Here is a 23,906-nt window from a genome sequence, read left to right as displayed (position 1 = left end):
CCATCCAAGGTGCTCAAGCTGAAAGCTCCTTCCAGCTGTGTATTTACTCTGCCAAAAACAACTCAGATACATCCCTGTCTTCATTGTAGCTGTTAGATGTTGAGCCAAACTAGAAAAGTTGTCATTTGAATGGACATTGATAACACTTCGAAAAATCAGGCGGGGTGACTTCAATAACATTATTCTGTCCAGCTCAATCATGGTTTTCACATTTAATATAGGATCATCTAAGCAAAAACCCCATCTTAATTCATCAGGGAACTTGCACAGTAGATGGACATAATTAAGTTCAGCTTTGGAGTAGCACATCTCCTGCGCCTGAGGTCTGGTGCAATCAATATAGCCACACACAACCTGACTAGAGACATCTGTATCAAGAATGGCTCTGCCATTGCACTTGTCCTGGTTTAGAAATACATGCAAAGCCAGGAACCTCATACAGTTATGGATGAGAATAACTTTACTAACCACTGGTCTTGCATTAACCAACATTAACTAAAGAGTGCAATTCCTGTCAGATGGAACCATCAACTCCCATTTGGGAAGTATATCATGGGCAATATAATGGATAGTTTACATCTACTCTTATCCTGCCCATCACAAAGGACCCAGTCCCATCCACAGACCTCTAAAACCAACCACTTGGCTGTATTGCTTAACACTGTGTTGTTGTAAATGGGCATTTGCTTCCCACATGCCTCCTCATAGCCACAGGTGTCTCTGCAGCACCCTGCCTCAATTTCACCTCGTCAGGGCTCTTCAATAAACACCACACACAAGCTTCTCTCTGTTCAGGCACTCCTTCTCCTTAAGGTCTGAATTTAACCACATCAAAGTTCAACATAAAACTGCAAATCCCAACTTAAAGTCTACGAAGTTTAACTCAAATTTCTACTTTTTACAGGCTACATTCAGCCTTTCCGAACTGAAGTGTTCTTTTCTTTTCTCTTGGAGTCTGCTCTTGGCAGTTCTTCCTACATTTCTGTCCTATCTGCCCTTCCTAGACGGACTGTTCTTCAGGTGCAAACCCTTCTCCCAGTAAAGGATCTCCTGCAGGAGCCTCCTGCTCACTGCAGCTCTTCTGTAGCCTCTACCACTGCTTCCTCTCTCTTTAGAGAGACATGCTGCCTTCTATCAGGCCCCATGTGAGACATATTAATGAGACACAGGGGAGCTGGACCACTTCCCTCTTAAAGGGCCCAGCTGTTCCTGTGACGGTTACCTTAAAGTGGGTATTAAAAGAGTGCCACTGCCCTGGTTAGATACATAAATAGGGACTTCCAGGACAAACTCTTCAAAACCATCTACAACGCAACACTAGCTTCCCTGGCTCATGCTGCAAAATAATCCTCATTCACACGGCAATACAACTCCCATTGATAAGACACCGCTTGAGTCTGCTTGACACATGCTCCATCCCACTTCCATTGGATCTCGCTCACCCATGGAATTGGGTAGAACCCTCTGCCTCGCTCCAATCAGCCTAATGTCCACAAAAACCACTTATATGGATCTCTCACTTCAGGGGGGATGGATGGCCACCGTAACCCTTGACTTCTCTGACAATGAAGCCACGATGAATTTAAGGAGAGAGACCTATACTAACAGAAATTGCTATGGTGCATCATTCAGACTGATGGTTATTATTTTAAATGATTCAGAAATAGTGAGGAAGAAATAGTCACATAGCCACATAAACATCGGAGACTTACCATGAGTTTAGTGTCACACTCTGCTCTGTGATCTTGTGAAGTGGTCTGAATAATCCTTGTGCTTTTTGCTGTGTTCAAGCACATAACAAAAGAAATGTGACTTCTTCCTCCAGCTCTTGAACACTGTATTCATAAGAAAATCTGCCATCACCTTGCATTCTCTGAAGATATAAATGCAACTTGAAATGCAATTGCTCAAGTGACCCCAAGACACTTTTAATGTGCATGCTCTCCACTTGATGGCTGCTTATTGTGTACATTCTGTCTTCTGCGACTATTACTGTAAATAGCATGTCGCTTTTTGGAAATGCAACAGAGCAGCAGCACATGCCTGTTAACTGTCTACAGTTCAAGCTTCACACTGGGCAAAAATTCCAACTGATACATTGGTTCAAGTGGTGGAAGGGATTTAGTTTGGGATGAAAGGATGGGGCTATATTTGTAAAGGTGTTTAGATGCCCACAGATGAAGAAAGGTCATTTTGAAAAGCCCACTAGGTGCCTAAGCACCTAACACCTACTGATTTCAATGGGAGTTAGACACGTAGATGCTTTAGAAAATGCCAGCAGGAGCCTATGTGCCATATCAAGTGGAGGAAATGTAGCTGCCTAAATACTGTTAAAAAGCTGATCCTAAGCAACTTGCCTAGAGTCACACAGGAAATCTGTGGTAGAGCAGGAAATTGAACCGAGGCCAAGAGGAGTGCCTGCACCACTAGACCATCTTTGGAATGTGACCTTTGTTTTCAATGGGGGCAGAATTAGGCCAATGTTTGAGCACTTTTGAAATCCCATTCTAAATGTACAGCAATAGAAACAGCTCAGCACAGACCCTGAATATTACTTACATAGAGCTTAATCCTACTTCGAGGTGTGCCATTAGCTTCAGTGGAGGCGGAATTGGGACCAAAGAGGGGGTTATACGGTACACATTTTCCAAAGCATATTAGTTTCTCTTTACATGGGTTGCAACATTTTGTATGTTTTCAGGTCATAGGGGTTTTAACATCCCAGTTTTCATTTTGAGTCTGGGATTGAAATAAACTCAAACTTGAAAATCCAAACTCACCCCTAGCCTTTTTTTCTTCTTTCCATCCCAAAGCATCTTGTCAGACACGAGGAGCAGTGCAACATCACCATTATTCCTGTCCATGACTCATTCTTCTATTTAGCCCTGCCTGGTCATGTCCCCGTGTAGGATGTCCCACCATCTAGTCAGCAGTCAGCCTCAAGGTCTGACTCACCTTGGTTGTGTTCATATTATTTTCAATGGCATCTTATCATTTGTCTTCAGCAATGTCCCCAGATGAACACAATTTATTGGGGAAGAATCAACACAGCTTTTGTACAGGGAAATCATGCCTCACCAATCTATTAGGATTATTTGGGAGGGTGGTCAACAAGGGTAATCCAGTGGATATAGTGTATGTGGACTTTTTGAAGGCCTTTGACACGGTCCCTCACCAAAGACTGTAAAAAAAAAGTAAGCAGTCATGGGATAAGAGGGAAAGTCCTCTCATGGATCAGTAATTGGTTAAAGACGGGAAACAAATGGCTAAAATAAATAGTCTGTTTTCACAATGGAGAGAGTTAAGTAGCGGGGTCCTTCAAGGGTCTGTATGTTGGACCAGTGCTGTTCAACATAATGATTAATTATCTGGAAAAGGGGGTAAACAATGAGATGGCAAAGTCTGCAGATGACAGAAAATTATTCAAGACACTTAAGTCCAAAGTTGACTGCAAAAAGTTACAAAGGGAGCTCACAAAACTGGATGACTGGGTAACAAAATGGTAGATGAAATTCAATGCTGATCAATGCAATGAAATGCACATTAGTAAACATAATCCCAACTGTATATACAATATAATGGGGTCTACATTAGCTCTAAGAAATAGATCTTGGCATCATTACGGATGGTTCTCTGAAAACATCTGCTCAACGTGCAGTGTCAGTCAAAAAAGCTAACAGACTGTTAGAAACCACTAGGAAAGCTATAGCTAATAATATAGAAAATACTATAATGCCACTATATAAATCCATGGTATGCCCACATCTTGAATACTAAGTGTGGTTCTGGTCTCCCATTTCAAAATATATATTAGAATTGGGACAGGCACTGAGAAGGACAAGAAAAATGTTTACAGGTATGGAAAAGCTTCCCTATAAAGACAGATTAAACAGGCAGGGACTGATCAGCTTGGAAAAGAGACAACTAAGGGGGTATATGATAGAAATCTATAAAATCATGAATGGTGTGGAGAAAGTGAATAGGGAAGTATTATTTACCCTTTCACATAACACAAGTAGCAGGGGTAACCCAATGAAATGAATAAGCAGCAGATTTAAAACAAACAAAAGGAAATAACTTCTTCACACAAGGCACGTCAACGTGGGGAACTCATTGCCAGGGGATGTTGTGAAGGTCAAAACTATAACTGGGTACTAGGTCAGATGGACCATTGGTCTAACCCAGTATGTTCTCATAATCTTTTTGATTGCAGCCAGTCTGGTACCTGGCTTCACATCCTATTCTCTTAACTTTTTCATTTCTCTTAAAATCATTCCACTTTACATCTACTATCTTCTGAAGAACTCTCATCTCTACTGCCTCCAGCCTTCTGATGTCTGTTTCATTAAATACTGCTGCTTCCAGACCACAGAGCCATACTGTTCTTATACTGGTTTGAGAAATTTTCTCTGTGATACCAAACAATGTTTTTATCTGTCCATAATTTCATGTAAAATTTTACTTTACTAGGTGCACATAAGATTTTACTTTTTCTATGACTTCACCACTGCTGCACTTCAACATTTTATGGTCCCTTTTTCAAAAGATGCAACCACTTTGTATTTTTGGTATTTATTGTAAGTTCAAGTGAACTGTGCCAATTTTCTAAGGTAAAAAAAGAGTACGGTCATTCATTCAAATGTGTCTGCCAGTAGTACAATGTCACCTGCATAAACTCAGGAGCTTAGCTCTAGATCATCCAATGTCACGCCCTCCAACTAATCTAACATTCTTAATGTCCAGTTTAAAACCATGATGAAAAAATAACTGTGTTTTCATGCCTCTTGTCTTTCACCAAACGGTGACTTGAACCAGTCAGTTAATTTTCCACCAGTTCTTAAGGCCCAGCAGGAGTCTTCATACATAGCTTTTATAATTGCAATTATATGATCTGGAACGCTATATGATTTTACTACTTTCCCATAATACTTCCCTCCAAACCAAATGCCTTTGATTTGCCCTGAGTTTCAAAATCATGGGAACACACACATTTGGTACAAATTCTAGGTTCCCACATAAAGACCCATGTACTCTAGATAACTTTTTGACAATGAAACCATAGGCCAAACTAGGCAAGTTTCTCCTGGTTTGCAGTTTCATTCTGAACATTTCTCCCAGGTCTCAGAACAGCATGTACATCTCAGTGTCAAGGAACTATGCTTTGGAGAGCACATATAATATGCCTAAAGGAAAAGTAGATTAAAATCAGATGAAAAAAGATGACAATTAAAGGGAAAAAGGAGGGGAGACCTAAGAGATTAAACAGGGTTAATAAACTCATTGCTGTTTTGCCATTCCACATCTGAACTGGGGATACATTCAATTACATTGTGTTTTAGGTCTTGTGAACATGTGCAATCATTTTAATATCTGCCATGAACAAGGTAACACTGAAGGATTTGATTTTCTGATTTTTAAGGCCGGGAATAACAACTTCTCCACAACCCAAAACATTGCCTAATTATTTCAAAAAATATATAATGTATTGGAATTGCATTTAGAACAGTTCAGTGGTGAAAACTGAAAAATACTGAAATAAATATACTTTCTATGCAAATACATTACAAAAGGTCAGCGAGAGAGAACCACAGAGCTCTGTATACCTCACCAAGCCTAAGATTGTATGTTCCTACCTGCAGAGAAGTTGGCATTTTTATATTAAAACTGAAGGACCAATGGAAATAATCAAGCTGTTGACTCAAAAATGGCCTTAAAATAATTACAGGAAGTAAGACCACTACAATTAACAAAGACTAGATTGCTTTGTAAGAGTTGTGGCCAAGTCGGACAGAAACAATTAGACTTAGCATTGTCATTAACTTCAGAGGGGTCCTTTGATCATATCTGAGTGGAAGCAGAAGTTTTGAAGTTGAATGGTGGCATAGATATATATAAAGTGTACTCTCCGTACACTGTTATTGGACCATTATTGTCAGCAATTATTTCAAGAAGTGACCTTAGAGAGAAAGTGGCCTACCTTGCTGCAAAAAGCAACCTCGGTGGCAACACATGGAAATGCAATAGATTTTGCAAACCGCCAAAAGCTCATTAGCTGTGCCTTTAGATTTCCCTCTTCAAAAAGCCTATCTTGAACCTAATGTTCAGTTTAATGAATCACTCAACATATGAAGTGCACAGCAACTTTATGGAAAGCTGAGTGACAGAATCACCCAATTTTGGCATTAAGCTACCAATGCCCCAAAATAAGTTATGCCCCTTGACAAAGCAAAAATCAACAATCTTATTAAAACCATTTAATACAATGAGCAGTAATATTGCTCATAACAATTAATGATAGTAAGCGGAACAGTCTCTAAGCAAAATATAAGGGGAAAAAAACCTAAAACCCAAACCAACAAAAAACCCCTCAAACAAAACATTATGTAGAAACACTAAGTCAAAGCTGTACAAAAACAAACAAAAAACAAACAAACCCCAAAACAAAGAAAAGAAAACAATGTTTTTAATAAGACACTAAAGAAATAAGGCCAGAAGAAAGGTGATGTTTTCCACAATACAAGCCTCATGGCCTGTGCACTAGACTGAGTTATGGGACATGTAGGATCTATTTCTGGCTTTCAGTTTCCCCACTTACAAAAAGAGAATAATGAAACTTGCTGCCTATATAAAATGCTTTGAGATCTATGAACGAAAAATGCTTTATAATAACTAGGTAGTTCTTTTATTATAAAATTTTTAATCTTGACACTTTCAAACCAAAGGTTCCAGGATACAAAATATCACACTGATTTAGATTGATAAAAGACTATAGGAGCCCATCTTATGCTCTGAGTGCCTATTACATACATTGAAATACATAATACAAATAACATCTTATGGGTTTTATAGCACCTCTCACCCTAATACAGGAATGATTTTATTAGCAAAATGTAAAATTAAAACCAGGGGAGTGGAGAAGGAGAGAGACATTCTAGCCAAAACCCACCTACCCTCTCATAGAAGATGGCAGTGACTGTGTCACTAATTGTATATAGCTACCAGCGAGAAATACAAACTTATACTGTGCTTCAGTTGTTTGATTACAATATTTTTGCACCCAAATAGTAAAACTGGATAAGCATTTAACTGGCTAGAAATAAAGATCCTTCTTAAACACACAAGTGTAGAAATTGAACCTCACCTGTGCTAGGTTGTCTTTTCCATATGCTGTGATAGTCTTCAAGCTTGGTAGCTCTTAAGATCCTATAGATCATCTTATTTTTCCTATAAGATCATCTATTTTCGTATAAGAAAGCTGATGTGTTCAGAAAAGCCTTAATGTAGTGTTCATTAGTCAACGACAGGGTGTACTTTCAAAGTGCTGAAGAGTAGGTATGTGTGATCAGAAATCTCATTATCTTTTAATGGGATTTGTGCATCTATAGCCCATACACTCCTTTGAAAATCTCCCTCACAAAGAGGACAAAGATATTTCAGTTTCAGACTCTGTTTTCCAAGACTTGTTTTCCAAGACTGAACTATTCTTTTGCTGACATAGGTCTTTGGTGAAACAAAATAATACTCTGTAGAAGTACACCTTCATTTACATAACAATTTTTTTTTTAACCAGATGCTTTTATCCTGTCCCGTCACGTCAATTTTGGCATGCTTTGGCACAAACACTAGAAGAAACTGGGGGAGAGGGGAGGGCGTGGCAGGGACAGTCATCTAAAGGTTTCTAGGAAGTATTTAAAAATCTGGTCATGTTGAAAGCAAATGATCACAGATCAATATGTTGACCACATTTTTTTTTTAAAACAGAGCTCTTAAAAATTGTCAGACAGCGCTGGTCCATCACGAACCTGCATGAACAGGAACTAGAATGATAGATCATGTTTCATTGTTGTTGACAGCAAGAATCTCCAGCTGAAAATGCGAACGTCTCATGCCATTTTGTGTTTTGGTGCATAGATGTCTCATGTGTGCACATGCGTGTATAAATTATGCCATGATAGGTGCTTGTGTTCATAATGAAAATGATGGCTTAATTAAAATAACCACTTCCAGTTCACTCGGAGAGGCAAACTTTTAAGAGTTATGGGGCATAACACATTTTCCACCTGTCAGACTATAAACTGAAGTTTCACTTTTCAAGCTAATGTTTTACTTTTCGCCTGAGGCTCAAATAAATGTGCATCAGTGACAACTCAATCCTCCCCATGGAGGTTCTGCAGCCACTGAAGTCTTACATCAGAGATTTTGATATCTGCAACAGAGAGAAAATATCTTCAGCCCAAAGAAGGGGAAACGATACACAGCATAGTCACATGGGTTATACTTACAGATGGATACGATTGCCTGTTTCTGGTAGGGGCTATATACAAGCTTGCCCTGTAGGGAGGAGGCCTGTGTTCAATATCATCTGATTTCAGCCTGGGGTGCAAACATGTCAGTTCAAAAAGATCAACATGTTCCAATCAATACGCCAGGTCAGATTTCCTGCCTTGTCATGCTTCCTTTGTACCACTCAGGGATGTAAGGGAGGAACAGTGGCTGTAGAGTGTTCTACTCTGACTATCCCCAGGGGACCGCTGCCAGCTAGGGTGACCAGATAGCAAGGGTGAAAAATCGGGACAGGGAGTGGGAGGTAATAGGCGCCTATATAAGACAAAGCTCCGAATGTTGGGACTGTACCTATAAAATCAGGACATCTGCTCAACCTACTGCCAACTGGCACAAGCTTTGCAGCTTCTCTAGCATGAGCAGGGGCTGAAAAATCAAAGTGCCATAACAGGTTGTTAGCTCTCAGCTTCGCGTCTTTATCCACTTTGGGCTGCCATGGAAAGTGGTGTGTGTGGGAGGTGAGCCATCCCTGACTAGTTGAGATCCTATCCTGCTATTTCTGGGGCTCTCCCATCTCATGAGGGAAGCAGGCAATGGAATAACCGGAGCTTCTCTCCTGCCTCCCCAGCAGATGGTCAGCAGAGATGCTGATGAGCAAGTTGATGGAAGGAAAAGACAGCCGTTGCTCTGAGTGCTCCCAGCTCACATCAGCCACAGAGCTGCTCTTGGGACTGCAGGGGAAGTAGTGGAGAGCAATGTGGAGAGCCTTGTCCTTTACGGCCCTTTCATAGCAATGCAGCTGAATTGCACACTTCAACAGTAGAAGGCAATGTTCAGGGGACATGTTTTCTAGTATAGTCATTCTTGAGAGCCAGAGGCTGGGCATCCTGGATGTAGAAAGATTAGTGGCAAGAAGCTGCAGATGGTACTAGCTAGAAGTGGAGCTTGACAACCATGCGAGGTCAAAGAGTAGAGTTGATTGAAAAATGGTGCATATTTTAAACGAATATGTTTTGAAGGAAACCAAAACAATTCTCATTGCATTTGAAATTTGTTACTGAATGTTGCAGTTTATCAGTCCAAGGGACAGTGCAATTGTTTTTTGCCCCTTTCTTCCCCTGTTCTCCTTTAACCCATTTTCTGTGCAAAATGTACATTGCACTCAAAAAGCCTTTTTCTGTCAAAATTATGTTATACTTAAGATGGACACTGAGGATTAGATCCTCAGTAAATCAAATCAATAGGAATTGGAAGTCAATGGAACTACTCAAATTTACACCAGATTCTGACCATGCATGTGGTTAAAGCCTACTCAAATATGTATGTATCCTAGAACTATAATTTGAAGAAACCACTGTGATACGTTAAACAATAGCAGAAATTTTTCCTAATCACACAATCATTGATGTGAAAAGCAAAATATCATCTGTTTTTACTAATATAACTGCATCTTGCCACCTAATACTTTATATACTTACCTAATACCTTATATAGGGTACAGCTGTAAATACTGATTGCTTCACAAATGTCATAACTCATTGAACATATGAATACGAGACAGGGAACAAGAATACGAAATGCTATCGTATCCTGTTTTAAAAGGGAAATGAAAATATGAGCTGCCTTTCAAGGGTCTTGAAGTTTTACATCAGCGGCACAAGATGACATTTTTCAAATTACTGAAATTTAGATGATTTTTAAAAATGAAAAATATGAACCATTTTTCATCTAGCTCTAACCCTAGACTAATTTCCTGCATAAAAACATACCAGCTTCATATTCATTGTGACTATGGCACAATGGTTGCAATATTGCATTGGCAAAACCAATTTTTGGACCTAAATTTTCCCCACTTTCAGCAAGCTCCATAGAATATCAAAGAAAAAAAAAAAGTCCTTCAGTTCCCTCTGTTCCATCCATTCACAAGTCTTGGTGATGATATTAGCTTCCCAAATCAATAAAGAATGATGACGGGTGAAAGAGAATAGGGGGAACTGTGATGATGTTCCTGATATCACAGTCCAGTGAAGGTGGAAGGACAGGTGATGGGGGCCTGTCTCTCCCTTGACTCTACTGGTCCTATTGCTCGTACTGCCGAGTTGCTTGTTTTCACGAAGTCTAACTCCTCCCTGGACTCTTGGCCATTTGTAGCCACCTTGAAGCTCCTTCTCCATATTGATGGCAGGCTCTGTGGCCCATCAGTTCTGCTGCTCCCTCAGCCGCAAGTCTAGTGGGGGAGCAAAGATGCAATTTCCGCCTAGTCTCACTTACTCCTTGGTGCCCAGATCCAAAATATGGGTAGCCTGTGCCTGGATGTAAAGGGAGTTCTTAATCCTTTGGGTGGGTATGTATCCAAATTCAGCCCTGTTTATATTGTGGTAGAACTGAGAGGCCCCCAATCAGGGTTTTTGTGACAAGCGTCATAGAAACACAGAATATAATATACTCTATAGCCTCTAATAGGGCCACTAGCACTGAATACTATGATTACAATAGTATGTATAACTGTTTATAAATATACTATTTACAAGCTATTGTATATGTGCTGTGCAGTTTATGTGCACTAAGCTAAGTAATAAAACATTAAGATTGATGGTAGGCACTGACTATCACACGCTCAGTTCAGCTAATGAGCAAGCCAGTCACAGTCAACAAGCTCCTAAATTCTGCTACAGACTAACAAAGCTGCTTGAAATTATTTTGGAGTATAATGAGCTATGATCAATTACAATTATTCATTGCTGGACATCTTGGTCTATTATTCAGTCCAGTGTAAGTGTAATTGTCTTATTATAATGATATGAGTAGAGGTTCATAGAGATAAGAAGACTAATGTAGCTCTCGGAGACAATTATAGTCTATTGTCCATTAGCCAAAATGAAGTAAGCTCAGTTTTCATTAGTGAGAACCTCAGACTACAGCATAAGAGGGTGAGAGGGGAAGAGGAAGATGATCTGATGCACGAGTCATCCTGTTTGTCCTCTTTTGGCTGGGCTCCAGCACTTAACAGACTCGAAACCTTATCATTGCATAAGACCCCCTTTCTCTTCCCATCCAAAAATCAATTACATGTTACTGATAATAAGCATGATGTCTTGCTCTTTTCTGACTGGAACAGTGACTGGTTGCTTTCTAGCTACATTTTCTTCACCATCTATTGCTCATCAGTGTTGGGAATCTAATTTGCTTTATGTATGATATAAAAGTGACCTAATATGACTGGATTAAAAAAACGCCTCACATAAAAAAACTCTTTATCATGTAGCTTTATTTAATGAGATGATTTATTACATATTTGGAATCTTTAGCTTTTATATATTTATTTTCTTACGAGGGAGAATTTTGTTACATGTTTTAGTACCTCATCTCTCCTTTCTCTATATATGGTAGAATTGTTGAACAGATGTATACATAAACCCAGGAAACAATGAAAAATCCATAAACACTGGTGATAAGATAAAACCAATGTCGTTAGTGTATCAGAACACACATTTTTAAGACTGGGAGCTACAGTTATTTACTAGAAACAAAGGCTTGTGTCTAAAATAACCCCGCTGTGAGTCTGTTCTCCAGTGACTTGTACCCATTCTCTGGAACTTAAAAAAAAAAAAAAAAAAGGCAGCAAACTGCATAAAAGGCTTATGTGGCGTACAGTGAACATAACCTGCTCAAATGCAATTATGCATGTTTCCATTTAGATGTGTGATCCTCCTGATGGCTTAGAGTATTTTCTCCTTTAATAAGAGAGAGCATTTACATTTCATTAACATGCAACTCCAAGATGGAGCTTCCTCAGAGCATTCTGTGAGAGAATGAAAAAACCCTTCCTGTTACCTATCTCAGAAGCAATAATACTAATGCAGTAAGCTAAATGGTGGCCATTTAATGGAGAAAGCTCTTTTCAATTTAAGCTAACTGAACAAGGTGTGTTTTGCTTATGTCAATATATATAACAAAGAGATGGTTAATTTAGATTAGAGGTAGACTCGCTCTGGGACATCTATTACTCACATGCCAGCTGAGACCACCTATAGATATCCGTGAACCAGCCTATTTAATGCTACAGTGATGCTACTGTACAGATTTCTACACAGATTTCTGTCAGTCTGGTTTATGAAGAGGGTTGGATCACTGACCAACATAGCTGTGCCAGCAGACACCCCTGCTGTATATGCAATTACACTGGCAAAAAACTGTGCTTGTACTAGTGTAGCTTGTTTTGCTCATGGGCATTGGTTTTACTATGCTGGTACAAAGTGCAGCTTTGCTGGTATAGCTGCATCCTCCCTACAAGTGTTTTGCAGGTATAGTACGCCAATATTCCCACACCAAAAAAGTGCTCCTAATGCAGACATAGCCTAGGAATTACTGACCTGCTCGGGATCCAGGACTGCTTACACAGTTTTTGTGCACAGACTTGACTGCTTCTTCTTCTTCTTCTTACAGCTTTTCCTGCACTAAGCAGGGTCACCAAAAAGGTTCATTATGGTCCTCCTCCATCCGATATGATCTTGTGTATCTTCTATCTTAAGTCCAACACTTTCCATGTCTCTCTTCAGCACATCCTTCCAACGGGTCTTTGGCCTTCCTCTCTTCCGTGGTCCAGGGGGCTCCATTTCCAACATTCTTCTTGTCACATGATCCTCGCCTCTTCGCATTACATATCCATACCATCTCAATCTCTTCTCCTTCAACTTTGTTGCTACTTCTATCACTTTCAGAGTCCCTCGAATGTACTCGTTCCTTATCTTATCCTTCTTTGTTACACCACAAATCCATCGCAACATCCTCATTTCATTCACATTCAGCCTAGTCTCCTCTTTTAACGTTGTCACCCACGCTTCTGCACCATAAGTTAGTGCTGGTCGCACAACAGTTTTGTATATCTTCCCTTTCAGTTTAACTGGTATTTTCCTGTTGCAAAGCACACCTCTACATTTTCTCCAGTTGTTCCATGCTGATTGTACTCTTTGCTTTATTTCTGCACCCATACCACCATCCTCTTGTACCACAGACCCAAGCTTTCTACCTGTTTGATTTCTCGTCCTTCAATTTTCACTGGTGCCTCCCATTCCCTATGAGTTCCACTAAATTTACAGTTCAGCAATTGGGTCTTTGTTCTGCTGTTCAGACGTGGCTGCTGAAATGATAAAACTGCATGCTCAAAACTCAGGCACAAATATGTTGAGGCCACTTTGAAAATTTGGTCCCAGATATAATCCCCTCCAGAAAGCCAGTGGGCCTGATTCTCAATTAAGTAGGGTGATTTTAAGTCCTCTTCACATTAGCAGAATGGTATAAAGTGGGAGAAAATTATATTTGTACTCATTTTAAGATTCCTTTATATGACTAGAGCAGTATGAAGGGGCCTTAGTGTAAATGAAAATGAGGTCCAACATATGGAAAAGGCTACTCCTGCTTTCATACTGAAGTCAATGGCAGCATGATGGGGCTGGAAGTATTGTCTAACCCATATAATTCATACATCATGAAAAATGGTTGCTGGAGTCTGATGTGAAATATTTTCTCACTGCCCGTGGTGTAGCCACCATGTTTTTTGTGTTAACTCAATTTGCTCAGTGGGAACAATTGGTGCAATGATGTGATCTTGACCAGCAGTTGTGGAATCAGTGCATGTCATGTCTGTAGGTGCACAAAACCAGGGGAGGAAAAGGAGGCTGCAGTATTCCTAAGTATTCGATTGCAAATGGAATATCCTGCTATGCGATGGGATGGGATTGGTTTGGACCTGAAAGCAGCATTGTTCTTGCAATATAATCAGCTATGTGAGCATATGCTCTTTCTCCTCTTCCTCTCTCTTGCTGTGCTCTGTCAGCATCATTTATGGAGAAAATCTTGAAAATGTGAACCCTGAATATTAAAAAAAACTAGAAGGGAAATAAAAAGAACCCCTTTAATATTTTTTTTAAATCACAGTTTTAAAGCCATGTCCTGATTGCGGGGGGAGGGGTTGATTTATGATTTGCAAATGTCTGGAGCTGGCCATGCTGAAACTGATCTTCTTGTTGGCAATCTCAGCAGACAGGCCATCAGTGGAATAGGCTAGGAGAATGAGCTGCCTTCACATCTCTAGGCTTGCCCTGCTGCTGTTGCTTAATGAATATAGAGAGATCTTCAGACTGTGGAGATAGCACTGTGGCACTTTTTGTGAGGCTTAAACTCATTTAAATATTGCTTAGAAAACAAAACCAAAAAGGAAAATCTGTGACTGAACGACTACGATTTTATAAATAAGTACTTGACTTGTTCCAGATCTAGAATTTCAGGATCTTTGTTTTGTTTGCTTTTTTCCTCTGCTACAAGGATATATACAACATTTGGGGCCTGCTCCTTCTCCTTATGAAATCACTAATTCTTGGATCAAATCCTTAGTTTGCAGCCAAGAAATATAGGGAGGAAAATGAGCTATAATAGGCCATGTTTCTGGTTTCTTTCATGAGGAAAGTTTACTGGGTAAGCTTTATTTAGTACTACGCAATCACAAAGCCATTTCAATCTCTGTTGGGCTCTCTTTCTCTAGTGCACAACTCACAGTTTACTTTTAACCCTTAACATTTTGCAGCTTTTCCATTGCACCAATTGACTGGATGTTGGGAGAAAAGCTTCATTTTCTTGTGAGTGTCTTGGTGCTTTGAATCAAAGGTGTTTTCTTTTCTGAAATTGACTCACATGGCGATGAGAAGAGAAAGTTGGGACTCATTCAGACAAAAGACAGAGTTTGTCTTCAATGCAGTCTGACATCTAATGTACTTTGGGCTTCCTCTTCTGCAGCTGTCTTTCAGCCTCCTCTATTGAAAGGGACATTTGATCCTGATTTGGAGATAAAATGACAGGAAGGCATAAAAATAAAAAGTTACTTACACGAGTGCTTCCTTAGCTGCTGTTCCTTGATCCTGATGGGGTTTGAGAGCAACCTACTGCAAGATGTAGAACAAATATATTTTATTCCTGAAGTCCTAACTGATGACGTATAATGCCTGAAATACTCTTTTTGACTGTTTGTTACCCTGTGAAGATCCTTAGGAAATGGGATTTTTTGTGATCAAGCTTCCTTAGCAGAAATTTTTTCTGTCAAAAACTTTTTTTGGTGACTTTTCTCACTGTTGACTTTTCTTTTCATAGCATTTCCATTGTTTCTATGATTTCTCCTACCAACATTAGAATGGAGGATGCTGATCCGAAGCAAAACACTTTTCTTCATGTTTGCCAAAATGTTTATTATTTAGCTATTTTTTCCCCTTCAAATAAATAAAATATTGGGGCCAGATCCTCACCTCCTTGTGCTGCTGGAGCTACGTGGGGAATTCCCTAACTGGCATACAGCTGACATAACCGGCTTCAAAAAATAACTGGATAAATTCATGAAAGATAGATCCATCAATGGTTATTAGTCAAGATGGTCAGGGTTGCAACCCCAGGGTTGGGGCAGCCCTAAATCTTTCACAACAGAAGCCGGAAGTGGAAGGCCAAGTTCTGTACACTCCTCCTGAAGCTCTGGTACAGGGAGACAGTATACTGGGTTAGATGGACCATGGCCTGACCCAGTATAGCAGTTTTTATGTTCTTAAGCATATGCCAGCCCCCACCGGCCCATCCTAACAGAAGGACATGCCAGAGCCAGTTGCATCAGGGTACAGAGATGTAGAGCCTGAGAATGACAGGAGGCAGGTCCAGAGTACTATGTGCTCAGCTGATCCCCATCTGACAGAACATTCTAGCTAGTGCAAGTTAGACCAGCCATATGACTGTTATGACTTGCTCCCGGGGTCAGGTTGGGATCAGGAAAAGCATAAGGGTGACTTAGGGTACATCTACACTCCAACCCCCTCCCCCCCCATTAAAACACAGCAGCAAGTCTCAGAGCCCTGGATCAACTGACTTGGGCTTGCACGCTGGGGCTAAAACTAGCACTACAAACAATCCCACTTGGGCTTGAACCCAGAGACCCACCCCCTTTGCTAGGTTTCAGAACCCAAGTTCCAGCCTGAGCCTGAATGTCTACACTGCTATTTTTACCCCCCTAGTGCAAGCCTCAGTCAGCTGACCTGGGCTCTTAGACTTGTTGCCGGTTTTTTTTTCCCTCCCCGTGTAGGCACACCCATAGAAGCCTGGCGTGCTAGAGAATTGCACCCTTGGTATCTGACAGTCAGGGGTCAGTTATTTAGTGAAATGTCTGATTTGCTCAGAATTGAGCTACAGGGTCTTTTCTTCAAAAGACGTTCATGAATATACTGTAGATAACTATTCAATACTTTAAATCAGCCAGCATGGAAGGGCAAAGGAAGGGAAGGGGGACAGGAGCGAAGATTAATTGCAAACCACAAGGAATCCTACATGCTGCAGGAAAACTTTGATCTGAAATCATGCCTATAAGTCAGCACAAGAGAAAAATTTAACCGAGACTGCAGAAAGCATATGAGAACTGATGGGGTATTTGAATATACTGTTTGTTTGGTAAAGAGTTCCAAATGAACAACAACAAAAATATTATGCCAGCTGGAGAAAGTGCTTTCTGTGACTCCAACTCAGTGGAACATCAAACCTTGTGGCTTTGTCATTCATGAATTATTAGGTCTCGTACGCTCCAGAGGGACTCTGCTGTCATATCGGCAAGTACAAATCCCAGCTGATGTTAGTGTTAGATGTGACCCATGGACTGCAGATCATGAACACAAAGAGCCCCTGTTCTCAGGGAAATGGCTTATTGAATTTCACTGTTTGCCTACAGACTGTGAACATTGCTGTTTGGTCCTCAAAGAAAATTCAGAGTGAAAATGAGTTGTACAGACCAGCCTGAGAGTAGTCCTTGAGGGCAGTTTGCACGACCCAGTGACACTTATCTATTCATTAAATACATCCCTCACACCTTGATTTAAATAACAATAAAACGGGGATACAAATCAACAGAACACCCTGAATGGACACTTCAAAGAATTCAAAGTTAAGGCTGATGGTTTGTTCTCATGTTGTTTTGACAAACTGGCTTGATTTAAACACAGGCTGCTCAGCTTAACTTTCAATTTCCAAGCTTGTGGGCTTAGTGTTACTTAAAGATAGCTTGTTGTATCTTTCCAAAAATAAAGTCATACTGTTTATAGAACTTCATGGAGTGTACCATTAACAGCTTCATGTAACTCTGTCTATGGGTAAATAGACAGTTTTTTAAAAGGGGTCAGTTTTTAAAAGGACCGAGGACTGGCTTCCTTCACCTGCAAAATGTAGACTCACACAATGAACTGCAATTATTATTACATGTGCCACTTAGTCCTGATCATAGAAGGTGCTGCTAAGCCCTCTCATCTCTTGCGGCCTTCTGGAGTCATTGGGGGCACTCAGCATTGAGTCCCAAGTTACTTGATATGTGCCCATCATAAGGTGGTTAAAAACACAAGTATTCAGATGTGCTGCTGCAAACTAATTGCATGTGCAGAAATGAACAGAAACTACAGCATGCAAAAGGGAGGTCATTCTTTTGAAAATGTGGCACTTGTAGGTGACGTTTGGAATGTGAATAATTCAGTTGTGCTTCCTTATTTCCTTATGTTTTGGAATAGGGTTTGTGGCCTGGGGCTGCTCTATCTTGTTTGTGATGATAAACTAGCCCCTAACTTCCTGAGAACAGGGGAATCACAAGAACGGTTTAAAGCCATTATGGCCTACCACTTTCCTGTTCCTGGGATGAGCACAGTTTAGCCAGAACCGAGAATCAGGCCGCAAATGATTTTGTCTATGTGATATTTCCCTTAAGCAGCCAATAAAAAACGTAACTGTAGTCACTGAAATGCTGGAACCCATTGGCTGGAACCTAGCAGCTCCATTCCTGCACATTTATACCAACATACATTCCAACTGCCCCTTGTTTCGTAGTGAATTCCTTCTTTTTTTTTTTTTTTTTTTTAAAAGCAAAATAGTTACTTTTCTCCCCTCCTCTATCCCTCTCCTAACTCAACGTATTAATGTACATCAGTGGAGTTGCAAGGTATGTCCCTATTTTTCTCCCAAAAGTCTTTGTAAATTTTGGTGGTATTGTAACAACTAAGACTTTGTGATGGTCACTGTGCTTCCCACAGCAACAGCAGGGATAGAACTTAGAATGTTCTGCAACACGACAACATGCCCCAACCACCTGGAGCTAATGCAGACTTTTCAGAGTTCTTAACGGTATAAGTCTAGAACACACAGTGCTAAATCCCTCCAACAGAAGGCAGTAATACAGACACTCACTGGCTAGTTCATTACTGTATTTACTATTATTGTGGCATGTTATGGTGTACCGTGAAGATGTTAGGTCATCTGGAAGGCCTCTCTCTGACAGCCATGTTTCTGAGGAGAGCTACCTAAAACTAACAGGAACACGTTTCACTCACGGTAGCTCAATTAATTTGTTGTGTCTTTTGAAAATAGCTACAACCACTTGAGTAATTTCCCTCTTACAAGCAGTCCCACTGGGTCCCTCCACTGGGAAGAATCACACAAGTACAGATATTCACAGACATAAACATTTGTTGGCCTGTGGGCTGTAATCAAGGCTTGGAGAGGTTCAGGAGTTCTGTACTAAATTGTGACCTTCACATTTTATTATGCAGCTTACTTATGTACTGTAACATGTGTTACCTAAGCATTCCTTCCCTTCAGACATACCACACAAACGGGTCTGGCACCACTCTACCTGTTTCCTAGGCAGCTCCACATTTGCAAGACTAAGGTATATTCAATTCTCAAGGCATATCTAACCCATTGTCCCTTCTCTTGCTTTATGATGGGTTAATGGTGTATGAACCAGCTCATTAAAAAGCTCTGTCTAATGCTGCTGCTAAATCCAATATCAGTTTTTTTCCCTCAGCCTCAGGGCTTTTTTCTTTTCACATGAAAACCAATCTTCAGAGTCCAGCATCGTATAATGAATAACATAAGCAGTGGCAGGATTATCACACAAATTCATTGGTATAATGATAATGTTTCCTGAAGCTTTCAGAGACTTGTTCTGCCCTCACGCTGGTCAGGGTACCACTGTCAATATTTAATCTGTATTGACCTATGGCTTGATTACAATGCATAATGCTGATTACATCTATCTTCCCATAAAGCCTGGCTGCTGTTTATGACAAAACTCTATTGATACATTTGATTTATCCTGACAGTGCGAAGTTGAGAAATTGCTGAGATTGCCACTTTCCACTGAATTTCCTGTATATTAACACCCTGAAAGGATGCATGACAATGTCCTGTAAAGTTAGCTGCTTTTTCTGTTTACCGTTTTCTGTTTCAAAGGCAAAAATTTCATATAACTTTAAATTGTATATATATATTTTCTAGAAAATTTATAATTTATTGGGGGGGATAAACAACCCTTCACATACCCCATACCCACCTACTACAAGCCCAAATTCAGTAAAGCATGTCTACTCAGCCAAGTGTTTAAGCATGTGCTTAAAATTAAACATATTCTGACATGCTTTGCTGAATGGGTGCACATTTAAGCACATGCTTAAATGCTTCTTGGACTGGGGCCAAGATCATCTGTACCATAATCCTCCTATTTTGTACTCTGATACTGTAAACTGGTATATTAGGTTGCTATCTCATTCTCTGACAATCATAATAAAATTCCCCAGAGTAGAAATGTGTTTACTTTTCAGGCACATGTATTTGTACATTAAAGTCCTGACTTCCGGACTCGATGTATTTGCATGAAAAGCTACATATACTCATACATGTACTTTGGGCCTCATCTGAATCCAACTAAAGTCAATGAAAAGGGCATTCCCTTGAAATAGTTGGTGAGCCCTCCAGTAGCGCTCACTTTCTTCTATGTTCCAGAAACTACCAGAACCCTGCCAGAGCAGCAGTATATATGTAGCTAGGCCTTGTATGTTGTATATAATTAGCAAACATGGTTATTTGGACTCCAGAGTACCCATGTGGTTCCTTCATATTACATTTGTTGTGTACAAAGCAAAAGGCTGAGCTTAGTAAGAAACTTCTCTGCTGAGCATATAATAACTCAGGCCACGTCTACACTTGAAGTTATTTGCAGCTTGTTGTTGACATACTTGTGATAACTCTTGTCGAACTAACGCACTAAAAATAGTAGTGTAGCCACCGCCACAGCAGCATGGGCTATGTGCCCCAAGTACATACCCAGGGAGTTCAGGTGGGTTTGTACTTGCGGTAGCTAGCTAGTGCCACTGCTCACCTGTAGCTACGCTACTCTTGTTAACACACTAGCATAATGAGACCAAGCTTGAGTATGCTTGTGTGAGCTGGGAATGTAGATGTAACTCACAATGTAGATGTAACGTGTATGTTCCCATATGGTGACTTTATACCTTCCTCTGAAGCAACTGACACAGTCCATGCTCCGAGATAAGATATCATACTAAAAAGACACTAGCCCAATCCCATTTGACAAGTCTCATGTTCCAATAACACCCACTCCATTTTCTAATGCTCCTTGTGGCACTGATAACTTTGGCTCTCATTAGAATTCCATGGATCAGAACAACATTTATAGCACCCAAGGAGTTTACATCTATGTTTCCAACTGTCTCCGGCAGTAATAAGGTCCCTACTACCATAGCACCTGAACACCTTATGTTCTTTAATGTATTTACCCTCAGCACACCCCTATACAATTAGAGATAACGCCTTTTTTCCAGATGGGGAAGTGAAGCACAGGGAGGCTAATGCCCAGATCCTCCACGATATTTAGGCACTACCTCCCATTGATTTCAATGGGATTTGAAATCAATGGGAGGTAGGCACCTAAATACCTTTGAGGATTTGGGCCTAAGCGACCTGTCTTCATAAAACATTGGAGTGAATTTGATAGTTATGATAGATGAAGACCGAAACATACTTGCTTGAGGGTAACTTGGAGCTGTGCAAAATTCCACCATGCGGCCTAGTATTCCTGACCTGTGACATCCTTACAACACCAGTGCCAGCCCCTCCTAAATAGAGGCTGCCAATCCTGGCAGAAAGTGTGATATTTTTGTAATGTGGCCAAATGTGCAAGACCGGGTTAAACCACCCAAAATTGAAAACTGAGACTTACAGTGGGGAAATGCAAATGTCTTGACCCCGGTAAGCATATTTCTCACATGACTAGAACTATTCTAGAAATATCTAAGGTAAAGAACACTGACTAAAGCTGTGATGTCATAAGAGACAGACCAGTAAGGACAGTATTGCAGTGAAAGACAATATTCAGGGTGAAGGCAGCCACTACTTAAGAGATAAATTGATCAGGCAAAATACTGCCCCACTCCTTGCTTCTAAACGGAACTGCCTCAGCTCTGCATGGCACTGAGCAAATGTTAACACAAGTTCTTCTTTGAGTGCCTGCTTGAGTCCATTCCATTACAGGTGTGTGCACGCCTCCGTGCACGGCTACCAGAACTTTTTCCCCCTTAGCAGTTCCTGTAGGGCCGGCTCGGGCACCCCGTGGAGCCCTGTGCATATGCCGCGGTATATAAGGCGCTACTGGCCCTATGCCCCTTCAGTTTCTTCTTTCCGCCCGTGACGGTTGCTGGAGCCATCCTTGCTTGCTTTGCAAGTGCTAATTCCCCTTGTTCTGGACTTTGTTTTTTCTGGTACTGTATTATTAGATAGTTTTTAGTTAAGTAGTTGTGAACAGTGGTAGTTAGAGACTTAAAGTAGTCCCAGCTGGGATTTAGCCAAGATTGGGGTATGCCCCGGATACCAGGTTTCAAACCGTGTGCCTCCTGTGGGAATGTTTTCCTGCTTAGCAACCCCCACGACAACTGCCTGTTTGGGGGAAGCCCATTGTAAGGACAAGTGTAAGATCTGCAAGGCTTTCAAACCAAGGACTCAGAAGGACAGAGAAATCCATTTGAAAGCCTTGCTCATGGAGGCAGCGCTTCACCTGGCCTCGGAGCCGACCCACTCGGTCTCGGTACCGAGCGTGGAGTCGGTACAGCGTGCACTGTCGGCACCGGCCACAACTTGGCACCACACTGCTTCCCCAGCGCAGAAGAAGAAGAGGAAGCAGCTTGGGGAACGTGGACACTCCTCTGCACCGTCTAAGCAGGTGGGGTCAAGCACTGAGCCGCACTGAGGTCATTCCGTGAAGACCATCTCACTGGAGCCAGTGTCTCCAGTCAGGGAGTGGGGGAGCCCCTCTGTCCCTGCTGGCGCCGTCGACACTGGAGGCCTTTCAGGTGGCAAGAGCCTTGTTGGCCTTGCCTATGCCACCTCTGCCCTGCCCTACGCTGAGGAAGAAGGGGCTGGTGTCACAGGGGAAACCCGTGTGGAGCCCCCCGAGTGGCTGAGGAGATCCCCGGTACGGGGAGGAAGATCCCCTGCCAGACGGTCACCTAGAATGGAGCAGCGCCGCTCCCCTAACAGTTGCTCCAGGTCAGGGTCGTCGGACCGACCTGCACCGACACGGGATGTAGAGTCTCCCTCCCGACGCTGACTTCAATCACCGGCACTGGAAGCAGCTCACTCCAGGAGATGGCACTGATCGAGTTTGCCCGCTGGGCACCGCTCCACTGACGGTTCCTGCCATACCTGTTCCCCGGCACCGAAGATTTCGCCTGCACCGAGGCGGCGCAGAACCCAGTTGTCGGAGGCAGATCTGGCACCGAAGAGTTCACCCACACTTAGGAGGTGCAGAACCCGGTCGTCAGAGACGAACTCAGTACTGAGGAGTTCGCCTGCACCGAAGCGTGCCAGAGTCCCCGACGCAGGTAGGCCCCGGATGGCCTCAATGGCAGTGGCCACACCAAAGGCCATATTGGAGCCCCTGGGGTTTTCAGGTGGGACCGGGACCCCAACCGGTTAAGTCCTCAGGGGTACCATCAATGCCTCTGGTACCGGGGAAGGTCCATCACTTGCCCTCGGATGATGATTCGGACCCACAGGAGGGGACCTCTGTGGGTACCGCTCATCGACTGGAAGGGGTGCCACCTCCTGCTGCACCCCTTCAATCCTCCTCCTCGTCACCGGACGAAGCAGTCTCCCAAGGCCACTCAGTGCCATTGGATGATTTCAGGGCGCACCAGGAGCTGCTCAAAAGGGTTGCCACCAACTTGGGGCTGGAGGTTACGGACAGTCTTTTCAATGTGCTGGCGGTGGCTGCCCCAGCTTGAGTAGCCCTCCCTGTCCATGAACTGGTCCTCAAAATAGTGAAGGCACTGTAGTAAACCCCTGACCTCTAAGGCGGCCGAGAAGAAGTATTACATCCTGGCTAAGGGGTTTGAGTATCTGTTTACGCACCCCTGCCCTGGACGCAAGCCTACAGTTTAGGATTGCCAACCAGCAGGCTCTCTTGGGCAGGTATAATTTTAACCTGTGGGACTCTCTGCTGAGGCCCTGGACCAGGTATTGGACTTTAATACAATCGTGGAAGAGGGTACCACGGTGGTTAGAGCTCCAGGAGTCTTCGGATGTGGCTGACTCAGCAGGCAGGACTATAGCCTTAGCCATCTGCATGCGCAGATGCTCGTGGCTCCAATCCCCCAGGCTGTCCCAAGAGGTTCAGCAGTCCATCCAGGACCTTCCCTTCAACGGGTTGGCCTTGTTTTCTGACTAGACTGATATTAAGTTGCATGGTCTGAAGGACTTGAGGGCCACGC

At 42.0% G+C, this 23,906-nt stretch overlaps 1 long non-coding RNA gene across 1 annotated transcript in view; it reads right to left on the bottom strand.

Annotated features, from left to right (window-relative positions):
- The window catches only part of LOC137156543 (uncharacterized), a 250,072-nt gene that overhangs the window by 4,343 nt on the left and 221,823 nt on the right, over positions 1–23,906 (bottom strand). Inside the window, exon 3 of the long non-coding RNA XR_010920790.1 lies at positions 1,713–1,835. This is a non-coding gene — a long non-coding RNA (uncharacterized lncRNA). The remainder of the gene's footprint in view (positions 1–1,712; positions 1,836–23,906) is intronic.

Source organism: Emydura macquarii, unplaced genomic scaffold, assembly GCF_026122565.2.
Source record: "Emydura macquarii macquarii isolate MOO-44397 ecotype Brisbane River unplaced genomic scaffold, CSIRO-AGI_Emac_v2 contig_1451, whole genome shotgun sequence".
In the NCBI taxonomy this organism is placed as follows: domain Eukaryota; kingdom Metazoa; phylum Chordata; order Testudines; family Chelidae; genus Emydura; species Emydura macquarii.
Note: the sequence above shows the minus strand (reverse complement) of the source record. Positions and strands in the feature narration are given on the sequence as shown.